We start from the raw sequence: 18,452 nt of genomic DNA, 5'->3' as shown, positions 1-18,452 counted from the left end.
TCCAGCAGCAACCGGGGAGTCGTGGCCTGTGCTGGGGACCCCCAAGTCCCGCGGTCCCCCCGAGCACTGCACCCACATCCCAGCGCCCCGGCATTGGGAGCATCCTCCTCTTCCTCCTCCTCCTCCTCCTCGTCCCGGCTCTGTGGGAAGGAGCCACCGCTCAGGATCCCAGTTCCCGAAGGTGGCATTAAACAGATTAAAGGTGGGATTTAGAGCGGATTAAAGTCTGGGTGAGCCGGAGCCTTCACTTGAATCTTAGTCTCACGCAGTGGCTTTGAAGCCGACCTCAGCCCCCCCATCCTCCCCATTCCCCTTCAGCCCTACCAGCCCCCTCCACGACACCCCCAGGACATGTCCTGCCCCGAGCCCTCCCCTCCTGCTGCCCCCGTTGCGCTGGAGCAGCCGGAGCAGCTGCTGCCGCCCTCCCAAGCAGTTGCAGCATCAACCTGCCCGGCGGCATAAATCACCCTCCACAGCTCATCTGTGCCCGGTGGCCACTTGCAGCGATGGGACACAAGCCACGAGCCAGGAACAGCGCAGCACGGGCCTGTGGGCCGAGGAGATGGGGAGGGAGCAGGGGAGGTGGTGAATGGAGCTGGGGGAGCCCCAGCAGAGTGTGGTAGTGTCCCCAGTGTTCCCATCACTGCCTGGCTCTGCATCCCCATTGCTGTCCTGTGTCCCCACTGCTGGGGCATTCCTGCTGTGCTCACCCCGCTCAGCCCATTGCTGAAGGTGCTGGGGGGGGAACAGGCTGGGATGGGCATGTGGGGTGCACCCTGCTCCCCAGTACACCCCAGTGTGCCCAGCACACAAACCCCCACTTCCTGCCTCTGAGGAGCATCTCAGGGATGGTCCCTGCATTGCACAGTTCTCCACCTCACTCTCAATCCCAGAACTAAATCCTAAATCCTCGTGGGGTCCCAGCAACGACTGGGGGCCACATCGGGGCTCATCTCAGCAAAGCCGCATCCCTGCCAGTGTGGATGGAGCAGCCATCACGGATCAGTGGGAACAGGAGCTGGCACTGCACGGAAACAGAATGAAAAAGAGCAGAAACAGGATCTGGGCCAGCTCATGTGCTGCCTCTCCCCCTCCCTCCTCCTCTCCTTTCAATGAAATGAAATGGTGCTTTGCAGAGGCTCCTCTCCCGCACGCTGAGCATCACCCCACGCTCGGGGAGGTTTCACATCTCCTCCCGCTCCCTCTCCCACTGCTCATCCCACCTCAGCGGCCGACACATCCACAGCCCCATCCGCGGCCGGTGATGGGGGCTCCGTTCCAGGCGAGGGGGAGCATCCTCAGAGAGGCAGAGCCTGAATAATTCACTAGGGCTCGGCAGGAGAAACAGGAGCCGCTGCCGCCGGGTCACGGAGGAGCACTGGGAAGGGCATGGAGCCGCTTCTGTCCTCCCTTCATCCCCAGTGTCACTTTGTCACCGCTTCCAGCACCCGTCTCCATCAGCCTCGAGAGCAACCCAAGTTTCCTGGGGACCAGGTCCTCGGAGCGCCCAGCACCACCATCCTGCTTTGCTGAGTGCGAAGGGGGACATGGGACAAGGCAGGAACGGGGGTCATGGGATGGGGTAGCAATGGGGACACATGACAGGACTCACATGGCCCCATCAGGGCACCTGCTGGACCCCAGCAGCTCCTGGGACGTGGCAGCGGTGCTCCCCATAAAGCCCGTATTGTCCCCAGGGGGTGGTGAATCCCCCAAGCCATTCCCATCCACTGGCATTTGGCATTCCCGCTGCTCCCGGCACCCGTGCAGCTGTGCCTCACCACAATGGCCCCTTCTTGCCGCATTACCAGCACCGGCTGGGCTGCCTCAGCCCCTTTTCCAGCACCAACCTGCCCTGCTGCAAGTGGGCTGGAAAACCTCATCCCAGCTCCGGAGCAGAACCATGAGCAGGGGATGCTCCCCTGGCATTCAGTTATCCCGAAAGTGCACCGGGATATGTAGCTGGTGTTGGATGGAAGGAAAGGGAGTGAGAAGGTGTTGCTTAGGGGTGCAGCACCCAAAGGGCAGCTGGAGCTCTCCTAAAGCCATGGGGAGAGGCTGTAGCTGGGGCAGGACCATCCAGTGTCTGCATGGTGGATGACGCTGGGACAGGAGTGAGGCTCACCCCCTCCTCATCCCAGGGGAGAGAAACCACCATAGGAATACGCATCCCTTGCCCCCACAGATGCGTTTTCTCCCCGCACCCAGCTCCAGCAGCCTCCAGAGGGGACTTCGCAGCAGGCGCTGCCTCGCTTGCTCCGTCCTCGCTGCACAAAGCCGGGGTGGCACCGGCAGATCCCCCCCGGGGTTGTTAAAGCTGCTGGGGATGGAAGCGACCCAAGCAACTTCATCAAGGAGATAAAAATAGGCAGAGCTGAGCACTGCCGCAAGCACCCTGGTGGCATCCGTGTCAGCAGCCCCCACGCTGGCAGGGTGATGTTAGCCCTGCGGAGGGATAATCAGTGATAATTAGCACTCAGCACCGGTCGTTACAGCTGTATCCTAATCCTAGGGGTCCCTCCCCGGGGGGCTGCAGCCCGGGGAGCCCCTTCGTAGGCTGGGAGGGTCCCTGTGACTCCCCCCAAAGGGCTTGTGCTGTGCAAGGGGAGGGTGCAGCCCCACAGGGATGGGGCTTAAAGAGGGACCCAGGCCACAGGGGTGACACTGAGGGGTCTCATTGGCATCCTTTAGGGTCGTGGGAGGGAAAGGGTGATGAGTGTCCCTGAGGGTGCTGCAGGGCAAGTGTGAGCTGCACCCCAACATCACCCGTCACCATGCACCGGGGGTCACTGGGGTCGAATCCCTTCGCTTCTGATGCTCAGAGGGACCGCAGTGCTGGGTGAGATGCTGGGCCATGCCGGGCCACGCTGTGCTGAGCTGAACACGGAGCCCCGGGCATGCTCCAGCCGGGACAAAAGCAAATGTAGGTTAAGCACAAAGTGATGTGGCTGCAGCACACGGAGCTCAGTGAGGAAGAGGATGGCCCCTCGGAGCGGTGTCCCCAGCTGCTGTCCTTGTGCTGGCGACATTGACTGGTCATTCCTAATCAAGTGGATTGTTAATGAGCAGGAGAAGCTGATGGGTTAATCCTGGCCGGGGTGGGAGCCGGTGGTCAATGCTAATGGAGCCAGGAGAGCACCGCGGCAGCGGGAGCTGTGATCCCGCATCCAACCGGAGGGAGCTGATTAATCCCGGGTTTAACCAGATGAGGTGACTGCATCCCACCCCTCCACCCCCCAGCGTGCCCCCCACCCCCCCCCCCCCACCCCTCCTCCCGGCGCCGGCCTCGTGGCATCACCGGGATGGGAGCGCTTTGCTGCCCGTTTCGGAGCAGATGCTTCCATAGCGGTGCTAATCCCTCCCAGCGCCGGGCGCGCTGTCCCGCGGCTGTCGGCGGAGATTTTCCATCCCTAATTAAAGCTGGGCTCGTGTGGCGGCGATTCCCAAGGGATGCTTCCCTTGCCTCCCGCTTCCTGTCAAGATCAAGGGGATAAACCAACGTTACCAGGAAAGTTAATGCCGGCAGCAGCTGCGGGAAGTGGTGACGAGCCTCAAGCCAGCAGCAGCCGTAGCTCCGGAGGTGAATTCCCCTTGGAAAGCTGCCTTGGGTCCTGGTGGGATGGCGGCAGGGGCTTGGGGCTTGTGACACGAGTTGGGCAGGTCTCAGCCCAGCACCAAGCCCTGTCTGTGGCAGCTTCTCAGGGTGGTGTCACCCAGGGCAGTGATGCAAATGTACCCAGATCCTAATGCTGGCAGGGGGGGAGGTTTTGGGGTGCTGCAGCCCTTGATGTGAAGCATCCTCCATTCGGGTGCCACTGCCATCCCGCTCCTGCTCCCCAAAATCACAGAATCCCAGCCTGGTTTGGGTTGAAGGGACCTTAAAGCTCCTCCAGCCCCAACCCCTGCCACGGGCAGGGACCCCTTCCACTGGAGCAGCTTGCTCCAAGCCCCTGTGTCCAACCTGGCCTTGAGCACTGCCAGCGATGGGGCAGCCACAGCTTCTCTGGGCACCCTGTGCCAGCGCCTCAGAGCGCTTATCCTTATATCTAACCCGAACTTCCCCTGTTTCAGTTTGAACCCATCACCCCTTGTCCTATTGAAGAGTCCCTCTCCAGCATCCTTGTAGCCCTCTTCAGACACTGGAAGCTGCTATGAGGTCTCATGAACCGCTCATGTCCTGGAACACTGGTGAGTGTCTCTGGGACTGGCACCCAGCTTGGTGAGCCGGGGGAGCTAAGCTCCATCCATCCATCCATCCATCCATCCATCCATCCATCCCTCCCTCCCTCCCTCCCTCCCTTCATCCATCCATCCATCCATCCATCCATCCATCCATCCATCCATCCATCCATCCATCCATCCATCCTTTCATCCATCCATCCATCCATCCCTCCCTCCCTTCATCCCTTCATCCAAGCTCCAACCAATCAAACCCTGGCACCGCGCTGGCTCCTTCAGGCAGCTTCCTGAGCACCGTCTCCCCAGTCAGGGTCTGCCAGGGGGGATCACAGCACCCAAACCCCGCCCCCCCATCCCCCCCCCCCCCCCCTTCCCGCAGGGTTATTCCCGAGGCCTGGCACGGGGGTGATGTTGCAGGCAGGATGCTCCTTGCCTGGCACGGCTGCTGCCTGCTTAATTGCGCTGTGAGCACAACAGATGGCAGAATGGCTTCAAGATGTTCTTTTGCAACGTTTTGGTGCTGCCGGGCTCCTTCCCTCACCTTCCTCCATAGCAGCTCCAAGGAGGGAAGAGGTTGGGAAGAGCCCCGTGTGCATGGAGGGGGACGCTGACCCCAGCTGCAGCCGGGGAGTTAAAGGGAATTAAACCATTTGCTGGGCTCGCCCTGCGGCGCTTTCTCCCCGCTGTAATCCCTGCGCTTTCCGCTGCACCTCCATCACCTGCCTGCCGGGCCCGGCGGACAAAAGCCCCTTTGCCAGCGCTGCCATGTGCCCGGGCAGCTGGCGGCAGCAGCCGGGTGCTGGGGTCACCTCGGTCCCATCGGGGATGGCCCCACACGGGGCTGTGGCGGGGGGGGGGCTGTTAAGAGACCTCGTGGCTTCTTCCAGCACATCAGGTCCTGCCATGCGGGAAGGATCCCGCTCCCCTTGTCACGATCCCCCATGGTATTGCCATGGCTCCGGCTGTGCCGTGCTATCTGGAGCAGCACCAGGACACAGCACCCCCCACCCAGCACCCCAGGACTGGGTGCTACCAGCACCCCGAGCCTTGCTGGTGCTGCGCCCCATCCTGCGTGGCTGTGTCGTACTAGCACCAGTTATCAGCAGCCAGCCCCGCCGCAGCTCCTCCACCTTCCGCCGCCGAGCGGAGCATTAACACCGGTTGGGATGAATTATTTATGAGGCAGGTGACCTCATTCATTCAGATTGATTTTCCTCCCTGTCACTCCAATCCCACCGTGCCCTGGAACCGGCGGCACGGCAGGTACCGAGCCCTGGGCTCGGCTTTGTGCCCGGCACCAGCCAAAGGCCCTTTGCTAGCTCAGGGATCATCACCATTGTTATTAATATTATTATTATTGCCACCAGCATCAGCGTTATTACAATAAAGACAAGAAAATAAATAAATATGAGCGCCCTGTGATAATCCTATAACTACAGAATGCACATCTATTAATAAGCACAATAATATTAATATCAATAATTTTAGTATCAATGTTATTCTTTACATTCCTATTGAAGCCGTTACCTCCCTCCCGTTCCCCCAGGGAGCCTGCACCACCCCGTGCTGTGCTCACCCCACCTTGCCCAGTGCAGACAGACCCAGGTGGGTGCTGGCACATGGGTGGCCCCAGGCCCACGTTGTCACCCCGGCAGGGTGACCCCAGGCTAGAGGGATCTGTGCCTCAATTGCCCTCCCGGGTAGGCAGGAGAGAGGCTGTGTCTTGCAGAGGGAAGGCTCCTGCAGCCGGATCTGTCAGTGGGGAAAGGCTGAGCTCAGGGATGTGACAGAGCCACCCGCTGCAGGAGGGGACACATCCAGGCTGGGGGTACCGCTGGTGGTGTGGCCTGCGCTGTGGTGTGATGGTGGGAGAGCATCAGCCCTGGGGCCACCTTGTGCACCCTGCCACCCCCAGCATCCCTCTGGATGAGCATCTCACCAGCTGAGCATCCCTCTGGCCAAGTATCCCTCCGGCTGAACATCCATCTGCCAGAGCATCCCTCCAGCTGAGCATCCCTCTGCCAAGCACCCAGCGCTGGCTGATGGCCAATTCCCATAATGAACCTGCCTATATCCCAAATTCCCCCTGCACCAGCCATGTCTGATGAAGCCGGGCCACCGCGGTGGCTGCCCATCGCTATTGTCACCTGCAATGGGAAGCGCCTGGTCCCGCTCCCCGAGAGCGCTATTAGCCCAAATATTTGCTTCCCGTCTCCAGGGTGACGGGGTTGCCAGCGCTCACCCACATCCCGCCTTTGATCATTTTCCTCTTGATCTTCAGCGCTCCAGTTCCCTGCGCTCCAATCCAGCTCCATCCCTCACGGGGATGCGGGAGCTGGGGGCAGCCGCAGCAACGGGTGCGGGGATGCTGCGGTGGGGATGGAGGCAGAGCTGGGGGTGACGGAGATGAAGGATAGAGAATGAAGGCAGCGCTCGAGGTGATGGAGATGCTTCTCGGGTAGGGCTGATTGGGAGCACATCCTCTGGCAAAGGGACCACGGGCAAGCAGCTTCTCTTTGCCCATCTCAAATTTTCCCCCTTCGTGTCCCATTTTCACTCTGCCTCACCTATGGATGCTGCAAAACAGGAGGTGGGGCCATGATCCTTCCCCAGGTCGGCTGGTTGCAGATTCAAGCGCCGGATGCAAACCCCATCACCACCACCACCATCTCCCCATATACAGACACTGCAGTTCAGTGACCATGGGTGGGGGATAGACACTTATCAATGGGACCAACACTCCCTCTACCATGCCGAGACGGTGATACCCAGCTCAGCATCATGGCAGAAGCTCTTTGGAGTACGGATCCAGCTTCTCCCACTCTTTCCCTCTCTCCTACACACCCTTCCTGGAATAGGGAGCCAAGCAGAGCCCTTGCTCCCATCCCTCCCAAAACCCACCCGGAGCCAACACCGGCCCTCGAGGTGGGAGCTGGAGCTGGGAAATTTCCCCCAGAAAAAGGGGACTCTTGGAGCCAAAGAGGATCAGCTCCAAGATCCGCGGGGATGTGGCGGTGGCAGGGGAGGGACTGACAGCGCTGAGCCAGCTCTCAGCTGTGTTCAAAACACACAAAGCGGAATCTCCGCCAGAAAATGTTATTTCGATCACTTCGGCAACCGCCAGCGCTGCTTTGTGCAGGGAAGTGGACCCAGGATAAAGGAGATGGGCACAGAAAAAGGCCTGGTCCCAGCTCCCCGCTGCTTCCCAGCCCGGGAATTTGGCTGGGTGGGATGGGCAGGGGCCTGAGGGTGCTGAGGCGCTGGCACAGGGTGCCCAGAGAAGCTGTGGCTGCCCCATCCCTGGCAGTGCTCAAGGCCAGGTTGGACACAGGGGCTTGGAGCAAGCTGCTCCAGTGGAAGGGGTCCCTGCCCGGGGCAGGGGTTGGAATGGATGAGCTTTAAGGTCCCTTCCAACCCAAACTCCGCGCTGCTGCACGGAGCAGGAGAGACGTGGAAAGACCAGGGGGGCATCATTGCTCAGGGCAGGAGGGACATCACTGCGGGGTCAGAATGGACCAAGAGAACCTGGAGGGACCATCAGGGAGGACCAGGGGGGGCACTGTCACCAGGTGGGAGCACCCGAGGCCCCAGGGAAGCAGCACCACGGGTGGTGGAATCAGCCGTGGCCTGGCCCGGCAGGGATGCGCTCGCCCGCACTTTGCTGCATGATGGTGATTAAGTTGCTTCCCTTCATTATGGTCCCTCGGGGAGGTGTTAAACAGCTGCTAATAAAGACGGATACTTCTGAAGTGGAGTCTCCAGAGCCTCCACATCCATGGATTTCGGGAAAAGCCACCCAGGTGCCCGGAGCAGCGCCACAGCGAACCCCCCCCCCCCCGCACTGGTGGTTGTGCCTGCGGGGTGAGATCCCCATGGCAGGGGCAGCAAAGGGGAAGCTGGGGAAGGTTTCGGGGGAGCTCTGAGGATGCCAAGTGCTGGCTGTGAGCCTGGACATGCCCTGAGAGGAGGGTGACCTGCAGGGCTGGGGAGGGGGTGGGAGCTATGGGAAAAGAAGGAGAAACCCGGCAGCAACTGGCCATTAAAATTCATGAAAGCTGTTAAAAAGCAGCAGGCAGCGCGAGCTCCTGCCTGCTGCTGACAAAGCTGGTGAAGGAGGTGTTGGTGGCATCTCCACATCTGCAGACTTGGGCTTTAAATCCCCATTCCCAAGCCGGGAATGGTCTGGGTGATGCAGTAAGGAAGGGCGCTCCGGTAGCACCCACCCGCTGCCGGGCAGAGGTGATGGATGGAGGTACCACACCTCCACCTCCAGGCACATCCCACAGCTCAGTCACCCCTCACAGGGGACCCCCAAGTCCCCACCACTCCCTGCACTGCGATTGGCAGCTTGGAGCTCGTTTATTTTCCTTTATCCCACATATTTTTAGCCCCCCCCCCCCCCCCCCGCAGAGAAGCCTCCTCCCCGCTGCCTGCGAATGGGTTTAAACAAGCCACAGCGCATTTCCCTCGCTGTAATTAGCACCGCTTCTGCAGGCAAATGGCAGTCGGGAGTGGAGGTGGCATTTCCTTAATTAAAACAATTAATTAGGGTGGGGTGAGAGAGAAGAGAAAACATCTTCCCTATAGAACCGGCTCTGAGAGCAAGCGGTCCCCCACGGCGGTGCTGTGGCTTCCTCAGGGTGACAAAGCCACGTGTATCCCTGCGGGTGCACACCTTAGGGTGCTCCCCTGAGCATGGAGCACCCCAGGGTGCCCCTCGGAGGCTGAGCTCAGCTCCTCGGCCCTCAGGAGCCGGCTGCTTGTCCACAGGGCCACGATCCCTGCGCTGGCAGGGCTCCAGCCGAAGGATCCCGGTGCCGCCGGTCCCGGTGCCTCGCCAGGGTATAAATATCTGCGTGTTACTTAGCGACTAATTGCACAAAGCGCAACAGCGGGGGGTGCCGGCCCCTAATGAGGATCTGGAATCGCAAGCTGCTAATTGCCCCTGTGCTGAGCTGCTGCTTCACTCCTGCTGGGGTCCTGCCCGGCCGCACCGCTCTCACCCGCATCCCTCGTGGCATCGCATAGGCCAAGACTCCCTGCTCAAGGTTTTGGGGCAGGTGGGAGGCCAAATCCAGGGGTCTTTCCGTACAGATGTCCTCCCTGAGGGCAGGTGCATTCAGGCATCCACATCCTGGGATGCTCCTGGTTCTGCTGTGGATCTGGTCGCATCCCTTCTGGTGAATGGCCACAGCCAGGCTGGAGTTTACAGACCAAAGGATGCCCATCCAGCAGTCCCTTGGGATGAGCTCCATCCCCACGTGGCCATGGCCTTTGGCATGGTGGAGATGGCTCCATGGCCAGGGAGATGCAGCACATTGGCACCCCAGGATCTCATCCACGTGTCTGGCTGTGGTCCCCACATCCTGCAGGGACTGTTTTAAATCAAGAACCTTCCATGTGCCGGAGGAGCAGCTCCAGCCAGGCCGGCAGAGCCCCCCGGAGACACGGACCCCTTCCCAACGTGTGTCCCTTTGGCTGAACTCATCCATCCCCTGGTTTGAACTTTTTCTACTCTGCTCTGGTGAGACCCCCCTGCAGCCCTGTGTGCAGCGCTGGTGTCCCCAGCATCAGGACATGGAGCTGCTGGAGCAAGGCCAGAGGAGGCCACGAGGATGAGCAGGGGCTGGAGCAGCTCCTGTATGGAGCCAGGCTGAGAACATTGGGGCTGCTCAGCCTGGACAAGAGAAGCTGCGTGGAGACCTCAGAGCAGCTTCCAGTGTCTGAAGGGGGCTACAAGGATGCTGGAGAGGGGCTCTTCATCAGGGACTGTAGGGATAGGACAAGTGGTGATGGGTTCAGAGTGAAATACGGGAGATTTAGGTTAAATATAAGGCAGAAGCTCTTCCCTGTGAGGGTGCTGAGGCGCTGGCACAGGGTGCCCAGAGAAGCTGTGGCTGCCCCATCCCTGGCAGTGCTCAAGGCCAGGTTGGACGGGGTTTGCAGCAGCCTGCTCCAGTGGAAGGGGTCCCTGCCCATGGCAGGGGTTGGAGCTGGGTGATCTTAAGGTCCTTTCCAGCCCAAACCGGTCTGGGATTCTGTGATTCATACCAGAAGCTCCAGCATTTGTTGATCCCCGCTGGCTCCCTGCAGGACAGGTCTTTGGCATTCCCTGGCACAGGCAGCCCCGTTTGTGTCACTGGATTCACCTCCGGCTGTACCACCCCAACGCCACGATACCTGACGCGTTCCCAGTGCAGGGGCTACCATTCCCCAGAGCACTACACACAGAATTCAGGGTACCACGAAGCATCCCTCCAGGCTCAGCGTCTCCCCTCGGCTCTGGCCATGATGTGGATGGGGGGAAGCAGCTCCTGGATAAATATCTCCCGGCGGGTGCGTGCGGGGATGCTGCTTTCACAGGATTTCCAGCTTCAAAGCCTCGGCCTCAAAGCCTGCAGATCTCTTTTCATCATTTCAGCCGTGGTCTAATTACCCTGCTGGCCGCCGGCGCCGGCCGCCTCTCCCAGGTACAGCCTCCCCTTAATAGCTGGGATTTATTATTTAAATGCCATTTTTCAGCTCCTGTTTCCCATCTGCGCTCGGAGGGGGCCTGTGGGACGCAGGGTACCAGCCCCCCAAAACCTGCGCACCCTCAACCGCTTGCGACGCCGCGTTCACGCTCCCAGCCTGCTCTGAGCGGTGCTGAGTTATTAATTAAAGGCAAGGAGCGTTCCCTGCTTCATCTTGGGTGTAATTAGATCGCGGGGATGCCGGGAAGCGGCGCTGGGTAACATTTGCCGGGGGGAATCATCCAAACCCAACCGGAGCATCCCCGTCACCATGGATGCTCCCCAGTTACATTTGGGGGGGGGCGGTGTTGCTCCGCCAAAGGAGCGGCTCCCGCTGGGGGCTGGCGAGCGGCGGTGCCGGCTTTGGCACGGAGCCTCCGCGCTGGTGACTGGGAGCGGGCAGCAGCCCTGCGGTGATGGATGCGGGGAGCAGCCCCGGCTGCCCGCGCCTGTGAATTATTCCCTTTGGATTGATGAGAAATCGCAGCTCCCGCGGGCGCCGGGAGCCGCTCACCTCGATTTAGCCCCTGCCGGGGTCAGCGCCGGCCGTGCCGCGTCCCCAGCTCCCCGCAGGGGCTGCCTTTCCCCGCAGCCGGCTCAGCCTCGAGGATAATTTATGGTTTCGTATCAGTGCCGCTGATCTTGGAGCTTTTCCAGCCTCCTCTTCCCTCTCCCCGCTCCGCTTTTCCTCGAAAGCCGATTTCCCAGGACGGGATCCAGCTCCTCGCCTGGCTGTCGCCGTCCCCAGCATCCCTGTGTCGCGATACCCCTCAGAGATGCGGATCCCGCTTGGGATGAACTCGGGCATGTGCTGAGCTGTCACCGGGCTCTGCAGGGCTCTGGCACCAGCTGAGCTGGTTCTTGCTCCCGTTTAAGGATGCTCCGGTGCTTCAGCCACGTGGGAAGTGCAGCATCCCTGCAGCCTGGGAGCCCTTTCCCTACCCCCCCCACCGGGGAGATGCACCCACCCGGGAGCCCGTGGGATCACGGACACCCCGGCACCCTTTGCAGAGCGTGGTTTTAAGGTGCCAAATCGCCTTTTAGTGATTAAACTGCTCTGTGGAAGCGGCGTGTGGGGATCCGGCAGGGATCCGGCAGGGATCTGGCAAGGATCTGGCAAGGATCTGGCAAGGGAAGGTCAGCGGCAGGCGGTGGTGTCCCTGCACCCCAGGGAAATGGCCCCGGAGCCACCAGCAAGCTTAGGATTTGGGGAGAATTTGGCGGATTTTGGTGCCTTCTCGGTGGCTCTTGGAACTCTTTGCAGCTCAAGGAGAAGAGAGGCACAGGAGGGAGCAGGCAGCTAAAGTAAGGAGAGCCCTGGGGATGCGGCGCTGCGGTGGTACCAGGAGGCCACGGTGATGGGCACCAGGCTGGTGGTGCTGACAAAGAGCCACGGCACGGGCAGGGTTAAAGCGAGTGGCCGCAAGCAGAGCCTTGCCAGGGGGATTAGCCGTATCCCTCCAGTGCGGGCAATTCCCTGCCTTGTCCATCGATCCCTGCGAGGTGTTAAGAGAGGCTGGAGCATCGATCGGAGCAAAGCCCTGGGCGGCAGCGAGGCCGAAGGCTTCCCTGGGAAGCGGGATACAGGATCTGGAAGCCAAAAGCGGGGGGGGGGAATATTCCCGGTGCGGCGCTGGAGCCCCCCCCCCCCCCCCGGCACAGCCACCCCTTTGGGGACAAAGCGTGCTGTGGGGGGGGGACACATTGGAAACGCCGCTGGAAGCGCTCGGCGCCTGCCAGGCGCCCGCTGCGTGCCGGCTTGGCACTTCCCTGCCACAAACCTCTCCCTGGACCGCGTCCCGGTGCTCGCGGTGACAGACGGCGACGTTAAACACACCACGGGCTGCTGCCCAACGCAACCGGCCCCGCTGCCCCCGTGGTGTGGCTTCATCTCCCTCCCTGAGATGTGGTGGGTACCGGCGCATCCCCCGGAGCATCACCCCCATCTCCTGGCGTTGGGCATCGCCCCATCGGCGTGTAAATAACACACGGATAAAAAAGAGTGAGATTCGATTTTCCTGAGGAGAAAGGAAGGGCTAAAGACAAAAGAGGCCGGTTACCAATTGGCTGCAGCGCAGGGAAAATTGCTATCAAGGTAAAAAATCACAAATTAAGGCAAGGAAAGAGCTGACCTGAACTGCGGTGCTTACCCAGGGAGGAAGGGCAGGATTCTCACCATTTAATTGGAGGTTTTGAACCGGTTTTGATGCTGGGAACGCAGCATTTTTACCAGCTCGCTGGTAAATAAATCATGCTTTTAAAAAAGCAGCTTCCTCAACTCTGCTTGTCCTTGAATTTGGTGTGTTCGCTCGTTAGGGAGCAGAGCCCCGCCTGCGTCGTGGGGTTTATCCCCCTGGAGAGGGGGCATCGGAGCTTCAGAATTGGGCTGAAAGGTGGAAAATACTGATGGGGGGGGGGGACCCGACAAATAAACCTCAGGGCGGGACCTGCGCCCTGCTCCCGTCCTGTGGGCTGAGGTTCTTTGCGGCTCCCATTCCCTCCTGGCTGTAGGAGGCGATCCCCCCCTCCAGGTCTTGTCTCTGCAGCGGGTGTTGCCTGAGCTACCCCGGGGTGGGGGAAAAATGCTTCTGGCTTCGGCTGTGCCGCCGGCGAGCGCGGCGTTAGCCACGCTTGAGGAGAAAACCACAATCGCTGCCGGGGCCCCGAGCCAGGAGCCGGCCCCGGCTCTTCTCTGGTAAAAGCCCCTCTCCCAAAGGGAATCGTTTGGGGGGCTGGTGGCATCCCCATGGCTGCCTGCCATGGGGACAGCCTGGTGCCGGTGCTTGCGTCTGGGGGGGTCTGTTGGGCATACTGCTTGGGCCACGGGGGAAACTGAGGCACGAGGGGCCATGGGGAAGGAGCAGTAGGGTGCGGTGGTGTTGAAGGGTGGATGTGGGGATGTGCTCTATCACCCCATCACCACGCTATGAGCCCAGTGGGCAAATCCCACCATGCCTACCCCGAAAGCCTTCGCTTTGCTCTTCTTCCTCACCAGGGTATGGAAACCCAAAGGAGAAAGGGGGAAAGCTGAGGAGGAGCGAGAACAGGCGAGAGCTCTGCCAAGGGAAAGGTGAGTGTGGCAAAGCCCCCCAGCAGGGAGCTGAGGGAACGGGCACGTCCTCAGGCCCCCTCGCCGTTGTTACATCACCAGAGGAAGGGAAGAGAATAGAAAGTCTCCAGGTTGGAGAAAGGAGGTTGCAAAAGTCGGTGACTCCGGATGAAACGGAGCAGGAGAGAGATGAAGGGGAGACCTGGGGTGACATTGGGACAGGCTGGGGGGAACAGCTGGGATGGGGCCATGGGGGCACATCTGCATGGGAGAGCCCCTGGGATCATGGGGAGAGCAGCCAGAAGGGCTGTGCAATGGGAACAGCTGGATGGGGGGGCCCAGCGCTGGTGATGGCCACGGCAGGGTGACACTCACGGGGGACAAGGGGCTGTCCATGGGGCTCAGGGAGGACGGTTCCTTCCCGGCCACCCCCAGCACAGCCATGGAGAGGTTTCCTATTCCCAGATGAACTTGATGAAGTTACTGCTCATCTCCCAGAGCAGAGGGACGGGAGCGGGGCGACAGGAACGAGGTCATGAAAGCAGAAAGAAAAATACATTAGAAATGTTCAGCTGCTCAGTCTAGCCTGAAATGTGCTTGAATCAGCCCCGAGTAAACAATGAGATGGGATTAATTGCAATTAGTTCTCATGAGAAAGGTGGCATCCCCCTCCCCTGGCTCCCCAGGGGCCGCTCCCTGCCCTGTTGGGATCACCCGGCCGGATCCAGCCCCGGGCAGAACCGGTGACGACGTCCTTCCGAGCGCGGTGGCTGCGGGGAACCGCGTTATCTCCGCCGAGGCAGAGGCGAGAGCCCGGCAGCTGCTGGAGCTTCAAAGGAACCTGCAAATCCGGCGTATGCAAAAGCCCGGCCGGCTCCGCAGATAAACAGGGACGTGCCAGCTCCTGCGGCACCGGCAGTGCCCGGCCCCGGGGTGATGCTCAGCCCCCAGTGATGCTCAGCCCCCGGTGATGCTCAGCTCTGGGATGATGTTCAGCACCAAGGTTATATTTAGCCTTGGGGTGATGCTCAGCACCAGGGTAATGCTTAGCCTTGGAGTAATGCGCAGCCCTGGAGTGATGCTCAGCCAGAGGGTGATGCTCAGCACCGGGGTGATGCTCAGCCTCGGGGCAATACCTGACTTTGGGGTAATGCTCAGCCTCGGCCCCAGCTTTTGCAGTCCCCCTTCTTCGGGCAGGACTTGTGGCAGCTCTCAGGGATGCATTGGGAAGGGCTGAGGACCCCGTGCGCCCGCTGTATTTGTATTTGAGGTGCTGGCGGCTGGTGCTGGCCTCCCCAGGGAGCTGCTGTGAATGCCACCAGAGCCCCACAGCGCAGGGACACCCCCGTGGGCAGCGCCTCCCTCCCTCCCCCGGCGGCTGACACGAGCCAGGTCCCAGCTCACCACCACCCGCATCCCCAAAACACCTCCCCGGCAGCAGCGATGGGAAGAGCCCGCTCTGCCTCCGGCACGGGGCACATCCCCCCCGGCTCCCTCCCTCGCACCTTCCCCCGGCCTCCCCCAGCGCCCACGTCGCAGGGAGCACCCATCACCGCTGGGGGTTAACCGGTGACTGCTGCCATCAGCAGCATCCGGGTGCCCGAGGGGTGCGCGTCCCCCAGCCCCGGGGCACGGCCCCCGTCATTAGCACCCAGAAAATGTTGGGTTTCTGGCGGGGAAAACAGAGCGGCGATGAGCATTAAACATCGAATTATAAAATTAACAGATTCCAACCGCGGATGATTTGCATGTGCAAATTAACTTAATTACCGCTCATCCTCCCCCAGCGCCACGGCGCAGCCACGGCCGGCGGCAGGTGCCGGGGACCCCGCGGTGTGTTGTGGGGGGGGGCCGGAGCCAGCTGGGGATGGATGGAGGGGGTGATGGCAGCGCTCGCCGAGCAGCGCATGCAGGGACACGCGTGTGCACACACGTACATGTATGTACACGTGTGTGCATGTACCCGTGCCCGCTCGGCTGGCGGCACAACGGCGGCTCTGCGGTGAGGGCCCAGGTGGGTGCTGTTGGCAGGGCCGGTGCTGTTGGGTGCGTTGCCCACCCAGTACCGCCAGCGTGGCCTTGCCAACGGCACCCAGCGCCACAGGGACCAGGGGCACCCAGCATCGTAGAGGCCAAGGGCACGCAGCACCCAGCACCGCAGCGACCAAGGGCACCCAGCACCCAGTGCCACAGGGACCAGGGGCACCCAGTACCCAGCACCCAGCGCCACAGGGACCAGGGGCACCCAGCACCATAGAGACCAAGGGCACCCGGCGCCCAGCACCGCAGCGACCAAGGGCATCCAGCACCCAGTGCCACAGGGACCAGGGGCACCCGGCACCCAGCACCATAGAGACCAAGGGCACTCAGCACCCAGCGCCGCAGGGACACGGATGCATGCACACGCACATGTGCGCATGCACATGAACAGGCACATGCACACGCATACGCAGGGATGCATACACATACGCCACCATGAGCACCCACCACCCAATGCTGGGTGCTGCTGGCACCCACCGAGGTGGGGACGGGCTCAGCCTGGGAGGACGCTGCAGGATTCCCAGCTCATCCCATAACTCCAGGCTCCTGCAGGGCCTTCCCATAGGAGCAGCAGCTGACTGGGAGCAAGGCAATCAGCTGGGGTTAAGCTCACTGCTCCAACCAGAGGCGGGTGCCCTGCCTGGTGTGTCCCCCCCCCGGGGAGGGTGAAGGGGTGTCCCTAAAGAACCAATGCTGAGGGTGATCCCTACCCATGGAGGGGACTTGGGAAACAGAGGGACCCCTCCCAGCTGCAGTCCCTGTCCCCAGAGGCCACCGTGTCCCATGCCATGACACCCCCCTACGGGTCCCTGTCCGGGGGGGCTGCTGCAAAGGCACCACTCCCCAAAACCCCTGCTTGGGCCCCAGCAGGGCTGGGGGGCTGGGATGGGCCGGGAGAGGGAATGCCATGGAATGCCATGGAATGCCACGCTGGACGTGCTGGGACAGGCCTGGGGGGCTGTGGATCACACCCCACATGCTCAGCATGCATGAGGCCTATGGGACACACGCACATGGAACCCCTGCATCCCGTGGCAGAGAACGGCACCGCTCATCACACGGGTGGCAGCAAGATTTATGGCAAACGGATTCACTCCTCCGCCCCGCTCAATTCCCAAAAGGTCAAATAAACCCCAAAGCCAGGGAATAAATCTCAGCACGGAGGCTGAGGACAAGAATAACCCTCCCCAAGCTGCTGTTTTCCAGACTGCTGGCCAAAATTCCCACCCGGGAGGATTCCTGTGGCAGGGTGCTGTGGGATATGAGGGTGCTGTGGGATGTTGGGGTGCTGTGGGATATGAGGGTGCTGTGGGATATGAGGGTGCTGTGGGATGTTGGGGTGCTGTGGATATTGGGGTGCTGTGGGATATGAGGATGCTGTGGGATGCTGGGGTGCTGTGGGGTAGGAGGGTGCAGTGGGATGCTGGGGTGCTGTGGGATACGAGGATGCTGTGGGATATGAGGATGCTGTGGGATATGAGGGTGCTGTGGGATGTTGGGGTGCTGTGGGGTAGGAGGGTGCTGTGGGATACGAGGATGCTGTGGGATACGAGGATGCTGTGGGATGTTGGTGATGCTCATGCCATGTAGGAGGACACTTGGGAACTGGGGAGGAATTAACTGAGAGGAGCTTTGCTTGGCCTTAGTTAGCCCCAGCTTGGCCAGCGAGGCCCGGGCTGTGTGAACAGGTCAAGGGGCTCCGTGGGGTCCCCTCAGTGTTCCCCCTGGGGAAGGTGACTCAGGCGCTGAGTCACAGCCGTGGTTTCCTTCCCCTGGAGACCCCCCCTTCCATCACGGGCAGCCCAGTGACCCCCCCCGGGGTAGCCGTCCCCATCCCTGCCCCTGGGATGGGAGGGACCGGACAAGAGGCAGGAAGAGGTGAATCACTGGTGGCAATAGAAACATGCGGCTTGCCAGGGCGGGCTGAGCACTGGGCACAACTCAGTGCACCGATGACACTGATGCAGGCAGGGGACGTGCTGCTCCAGCACTGGCAGCTCTGTGGGATCTGGGATCCAAGCGGCTCCGGAGCCATGATCCCAATGCCAGAGGCCGGGGGCGTCACCCACGGTGCACCCCAACACCCTGGGGGGCTGAGCTAAGGTTTCCTGCACCAATTCAGCTGAACCGGGCTGGGGAGGCAGAGGGGGAGAGACAGGACGGTGGCAAAGCCACCCTGGCCCCCCTGCACCCAACGGTGGGCAGGCCTGGCCTCCCCCCACTGCAGGGGGCATGGAGCAGCTCTGAGGCCTCGGTGCGAGGGGAAACTGAGGCAGGCGGGGACGGCAGCGCAGGGAGGGAGCCCCTTGTGCGAGGGGGAACTGAGGAAGGGGAGTGCCAAGGGGGGAAGTGCCAAGGGGGGGTTCCCCTTGCCGGGGGACTCGGGGGCCGGGGCCCTTCCGCCTCCCCATGCCGGGAAACGGGAAACTGAGGCAGGGCCGGGGGGGGTCGGACCCGTTCCCCTCGTTCCCGTTAAGGCGGGGAATCGGGGGGATGCCCTTGTGCGGGGGGGGGCGAGGCGGGCGGGGACGGCTCCCCCGCCTCTCCCTCCTTGCGAGGCCGGGCCGGGCCGAGCCGCCTCCCCGGGGCGGGGGCAGGGCTGGGGGCGCAGCCGCTCCGGGAGCGGCGGCAGCGGCGGCTCCTCCAGCGCCGCTGGTACCGGAGCGGCCCCG

Source organism: Lathamus discolor, chromosome 21 (assembly GCF_037157495.1).
Source record: "Lathamus discolor isolate bLatDis1 chromosome 21, bLatDis1.hap1, whole genome shotgun sequence".
Lineage (NCBI taxonomy): Eukaryota > Metazoa > Chordata > Aves > Psittaciformes > Psittacidae > Lathamus > Lathamus discolor.
Note: the sequence above shows the minus strand (reverse complement) of the source record.